We start from the raw sequence: 6,175 nt of genomic DNA, 5'->3' as shown, positions 1-6,175 counted from the left end.
AGGCATGCCTCATGCTGACCCTCTCCCCTTTGGCCAACCCTCGCTCCCGGTGCACAATTTCTCCCTTTCACTCTAGCTGCTCCTTAAAGAAACCCTGCAACCTGCCGCTGCTCTCTCTACCATGTCCCTGGCTTGGCTTCTGTGCCCCGCCCCTGGAAGCCAATACTGTCCCTTCCTTCCAGTGTGATGCGATAGTCTCCCCCGCTTCTCCATCTTATGTGGTGTCCAGCATCACAAGCGTTGCCTTGTATTTTCAGTGTTGACCAGAGATTTCTGTGCTCTTGGCCTTTGATCCTCCGCAAGTTTGGCACAAGTTCCTGAGGGTAGAAAACGGGATCCACGAACTGAACGGGCTTAGCTCCTGTCCCTGAACATTCCTCCCTTCTCATGCTGATCTATGCCTCTTGAATGATGATTTCTAGTCAGTTAACCTGTTACTTGCTGATTTCCTTATGAAGCTCTTTCATCCTCCCCATAAACAGACACCCGACTGGTCCATTCCTGTCGTTCGTGTTTCAATCCTCAAGGTGAATATATGCAATGCTCCCAAGCTAGAATTTCTGCTATACTTTTTCTAGGTGTGGAAAGGAACAAGGGACATTTAAGATACAGAAGAGAAAGTTTAAGAGGGATGTGTTCATGTCTCAAAATACCTGAAGGGTTGCCCAGAGGAAAGAAAGATGCATTAGCTTCTGACAACGAAAAGAATGGGTGAAGGCTATGGAAAAAAAGATCTTAGCTAAATTTAAGCACGAGTATTCTAATCATCATGACTGCACAGGATGGTTGCCCTGGGGGAAAATGAGCTCCCTGTTCCTAGAGGTATTCAAGCAAAGGCTGAATAATAGCTGGTAGGATGGCCAATAAGGGGGATTCATGTATCAATTGGACTAAGTGGCCTTGAACAATGGTGGCTCTAAATTCCTCTCTAAGAGGATCTATCAGGCACTAATAGGATTTGAAAAGTATGTTAGAATGTGAGGAAGTAATTGCCTTGACGTTATACTTTGCATAAAACTTTATATAAAATTAATAAGTATCAATTATCCTTTTCAAAGCATGAAGTGGTAAGCTGAAGGTGATTATTTATTCATTCCTCAAGCAGTTTGCAAACACTTAACTCTGTGGCAGGCACCTTTCTGGGTTTTGAGGTAGACTGATGAGCAAACCATGGTTCCTCTGGAGTTTATATTCTAGTTGGAGACAGGGAGACACCTGGAGAGAAAAGAAAAAGTAGATACAAGAAAAGGTAGATAAATATGAAGACACTCTGTCAACTTTGCTTTTTTCCACTTCCTCTAGGGTGTGTGTTTCCTTAGAGTTTCTCTGAGACACTCTTCTCTAGCACCTCTCTGACCAGATTAAAGGGGGAAGGGTTGATAGGTGATTGTCAAATCTCTGATGCTAAGAGATGTGATCTTACCAGATGTTTATCTCACTAGACTCAATTTGGGAAGAGTAAGACCTCTCTCATTCACGTAGTAGATGCTGAATAAATAAATACATGATACAAGAATGTAGGCTCTGTTACCAAAGCGCCCCATATAAATCCTTCTCTGTATTACTTAAGAGAACAAAAGGATACAAAATTAGTTTTTGGGGTCTGAAGTGGCAGACAAGTCGGTCAGATATCCTTTTAGTTCCCGTGAATGTCTGCGATTGTTCGAGGACCACGCCTTGCATTTCCCTTGGAGTCTCTCATGGCATTGGATCTTCTAACCCCCACTGTTTCCATCACAGAATGGATTCTTGGAAGTGAAACAGGCCTGTTAAAAAAACTCTTCTTTATGCAATGAAGGATGTAAGGAAACTGGAGGAGTTTCAAAGAAGAATAACAAGAATGATTAAGGGACTGAGAGCATGATTTATGTTGAATGATTAAAAGGATTAAACATGCAGAACTTGGCCAATGCTACATACTGAGCTCTGAAAAAAATCAAAATTAAGTGCCAAAGCTCTCAGCTCCCATGAAGAATACAAATTTGCATATAATTTGGCACAGTTCTGTACGAAGTTCAGCAGAGCCTTACCGAGACAGCCTTCACATGATGCCAAAACCACTAGTCTGTTTGGTCAGTTTAAAGCACAGCCTGGTCACATAGTAAAAACTTGCTAGTTGGCCTAATTAATAGACAATGGAATCACAGTGTGTCCACCCAGGGCCACATTTGTGTGTGACGCATCTGTATAGTATATAAAACAATGTCGTGCATCACCATTCATGCAGAAGTCACAGACTAAAATCCCCGCGTGGGGAGACAGGTAGCCCGATTAGAGAAGTGAGCCGAGCTTGGAAGGTGCATAGCCCATTGAAAGCAGGCAGCTCCTGTGTTTTCCAGCTCATTGTTGCCGTGAGAAATTGTGACAAGGTCCTCTTGTCTATCAAATGACAGGAACCAGTGACTCGGGGAACTTTTTGGCAAATAAGTAATGAGACACCGGCTCCAAGAGGAGTTGGTGGAGTCAGTACCCTGGGGAGAGACTGATCTTCAGAGTGGAAAGCAGGAGCTAGGAGGTAGTGGGGTTGGGGATAGGACTGGAGGTGAGGAGGCGACTAAGTGGCATTCATTAGAATTAAAAAACTCAGACTGTTACAGAAAAAAAAAAGTCTATTGACTTCATTTGAAAAAGTAAACACTGGGGGGCACCTGGGGGGGCTCAGTCGGTTAAGCATCTGACTTAAGCTCGGGTCATGATCTTGTGGTTCATGAGTTCAAGCCCCAAGTCGAGCTCTGTGCTGACAGCTCAGAGCCTGGAAACTGCTTCGGATTCTGTCTCCTTCTCTCTCTGCCCCTCCTCTGATCGGTGTGCGTGCTCTCTCAAAAATAAATAAACCTTAAAACACTTTAATAAAAAAATAAAAATAAACACTGTTAAGAAAGTCATTCTGTGGACCGTAGTTTGCCACCTTTTCTCTGGCTCACTTTGTCATTTCTGACTCAGGAAACTGGGGTCTAGAGGAAGGTAAAGACACTCTCAAAGGCATAGTAGGGAAATTATCAGAACAAGATCTAAGTAGGACAGTAGACTCAAGAGGATATTGGGTTCCTTTTCTGATCTTGTTGTCTGGGTAAGTTACATCTGATCACAGAACTTCTAAGTTTCCTAGCTTTATCTGTTAAATAAAGCAGCTGGAGACAACATGGGTTTCTGATTTTCTCATGATTCTCAGCCCTGTACTCTGTTAGGACCCTTGTGAGGAAAATACACCAAAGAATTTTACAGTTATAATCCCAACATGCATAGGCACGTATATACATCAACATACATTCATGTGCAAGCTGAGTTTGAATGAGGCCTTACTGAATATGAGGGAAGGATATTTTTTTATAGGACTGTGTAGGTTTGTTGAGGTTGTGCACTGCAAAATTCTAGAAGTGTCAATGTGAGGTGCATGCTCTGTGTGTGGCCCTGAAAGGAGATATTAGTCTGGCAGTGTAAGCCCTGAAACACTGAGAGGAGCTCTGGTGTTGAGACATTACGGCTCAAATAGTCTAAAATTCCATGTGCCAATTGCCGAGGTCTCTTTTATATGCTCTCTGCCCCACCTGTACCTGTGATGGCAGAGAGAGAGGAGAGAAAGAGAGAATATCAGGGAAGAAGATAAAAAGTGGAAAGTGTTTACAGTTTCAGAAGAGTATTGTCCATTCTAACAAGTGGACATGATTTTGAGCAAAGGAGATCAGTTGTCATGTTTAGAAAAGGAACAGTTGGATTAAACGCCCTGAAAAACTATGACAGAGAGAATTATGAGATTGGGGAAATATGTACTAAAGGAAGTGGTGGAAACTCCATCCCTCGAGCCGTTTGAAAATCAACAGGATAAGGAACTAGAAAATCTGTTCTAGGAAAGAATCTTCCACGGATTCCCCCGGGTCTGCAGGATGATATAATGGGCCTACGCCATCTCTAATTGCTAGAATTCTTCGGCTTTATGTATTTTCCAGGGTTTTACAATGCTCCTGTTAGACCAGCACTGCACCCCCTCCAAAAGAGGGGGAAAAAAACTCCAGACAAACCCCAAACTAGTTGTTCCAAGGAGCAGGATTCTCCCAAATGGAAATTGTACGTAATAAAATTCTCCAGTGAAAACTTCATTATTCCCGGGAGTCAGTCTACCAAGATGAGAAACATCATCATTTACTTCATTTATCCGGCTTTCTCTTTCTGGTTTATTTGCATTTCAGGGAGGAGAAAAGGCAATGGGACTGTAAACCTCACAGCGCTGGTTCAAAAGGATTTGTATCTTCTTCTCCCGTTTGCCGACATACCACCACGAAGTGTGACTCTCTCAGTGGTGAATCCATAAGAGGGTGATCAGGGCACCAACAAGGAGAGATGGAAGCCTCCATATCTGCCATCTGAATGCAGGAAATAGGGATTCCTCTGGGGCTCAAGAACTGAATTGTTGGGTTCTGTCAAGGGGAGGTCTAATGAGTAAGTGGGAACGAGTATTGGTTGTGTGGGGAGGCTGAGGTCATTGTGGTTTTGATCCTTTTTCATATATATCGTTGCGTTACCTATTTTTCAGTTGTGGACGCAGAGATAGTAGAAATTTGAGCCTTGTCCAGGGAATTTGGAGATTCCTTACTTATTACACATAAAGTCTAGAATGCCCAGCTTCCAGGGTTCTGGCTCTAGGGCAGTAGCCTCAAAGGGGCTTAGGAGAATCATACAGAACCATGTCTAAAATGTGATGAGAGAAACAGATATTCCTATGAACTGTGGATGCAGCACTAACTNGCCTTCCTAAAAAAAAAAAAAAAAAAAAAAGTGGAAAATCTGGCCTAACATTCACTTTAGTTTGATCTGGGTTGTAGAAATGGGTCCACAGCCCAGGTACCCTTTGATGGTTAGCAGTCATCCTGACTTTTATCTATGTCTCGAGGAACTATAATTAGACACCAACACTTTATAGAGTTTTGTATTTTTTTACGCTTGGCTTTATGCGTCTAGTCATTTGTAAACTCACAAGATGTCTTTTCCAATAAATATTCCTTTAGAGACTTCTATCATCATATAGTATAAAGTGAAGAAACCTCACTTGTGTTGATGAAGTCCACAGGGTGTCCCTCATGACCAGAAATTCCAGAATGAGAGCGTTAAGACTTCTAACTCCAGGGTCATGGAATCTAGAAGAAATGGTATTGGGAAAGGGTGGGTGCACTGAGGAAGGACCAAATTCAATTCGGTTTTGTATGATGACATTTTACTGCTACCATCTCTTCTTTATTGTTACCTTTGGAGTCTGAGATAGTGAGGCTGAGGAACTCTCGTGTCCACCTAGTAACTGAAAATTGAAAAACCCAAGGTGCCTGGGTGGCTCAGTTGGTTGAGCGTCCAACTTCAGCTAAGGTCATGATCTTGTGGTTCATGGGCTCCAGCCCCACGTCGAGCTCTGTGCCAACAGCTCAGAGCCTGGAGTGTGCTTCAGATTCTGTGTCTGCCCCTCCCCAGCTCCTGTTCTCTCTCTCTCAAAACTAAACACATACACAAATGGTTTTTTTTCCTGAAAAAAAAAAAATGATTCCAACTCACTGTTGCCTATTCAGCCCTCCTAGCCTTGCCTGCTTCTGGTCCCCTTAGGAAATTCCTGGATCTGGTTTTCTCTCAGGAATATTTCTCCACGCAACTCTGGGGTCTTTCCTTTCCAATCTCCAGTCCTTCCTCCAGTGCCTCCATCAATAAACATGTTCCTGTGCCCCTAGTCTAGGGCCAAAGCCTGTATTTTAAAGCGATGGTGTCACAAAACTCCTGGTGATGTCATAAAGCTCTGGGAGATCTGGCAAAGCAAAGACTCTTGTTTTTATGTCCCTGGGAAATGATTGGGACCCAAAGGGCCCCCATCACGTCTTGTGTACATGCACCGGTTGCTGTAGGAATAGTTGGGGTCTGGTTAACTTTGGGCATTTACACTCGGCAAATTTCTATAAAATGCCATGTACAGATTGTAGATTCGAGGAGATGAAGTTATTAAAATGGGGTGGGGTGAGAGGCGACATGCCAATGAAAACAGACAATGTGGATTCTAATCCTTTCCACAGGAATTCAGGCGAAAGGGGAATAAAATAATTCTATAGGGTCACTTGGTAATTCAGCTTAAACTAAGCTCAGGAAACAGAATATTTCTCAGAAGGCTGATTTATGCACTTAAAGTAACTAAGTCCCAGGTGCC

The 6,175-nt window shown here is 43.0% G+C and overlaps 1 long non-coding RNA gene across 1 annotated transcript; it reads right to left on the bottom strand.

The window, feature by feature from the left end:
* Positions 1-1,065: 1,065 nt before the first annotated feature.
* Positions 1,066-5,695, bottom strand: LOC144228971 (uncharacterized). Its single transcript, XR_013334313.1, has 3 exons — positions 5,240-5,695; positions 5,045-5,132; positions 1,066-1,215 (listed from the first exon to the last, which is right to left on the bottom strand). It is a non-coding gene; the product is annotated as an uncharacterized LOC144228971 (long non-coding RNA).
* Positions 5,696-6,175: the final 480 nt, after the last annotated feature.

This window comes from Crocuta crocuta, unplaced genomic scaffold (assembly GCF_008692635.1).
Source record: "Crocuta crocuta isolate KB4526 unplaced genomic scaffold, BGI_CrCroc_1.0 scaffold546, whole genome shotgun sequence".
Classification (NCBI taxonomy): Eukaryota; Metazoa; Chordata; class Mammalia; order Carnivora; family Hyaenidae; genus Crocuta; species Crocuta crocuta.
This window is presented reverse-complemented; position numbering and strand designations above follow the sequence as displayed.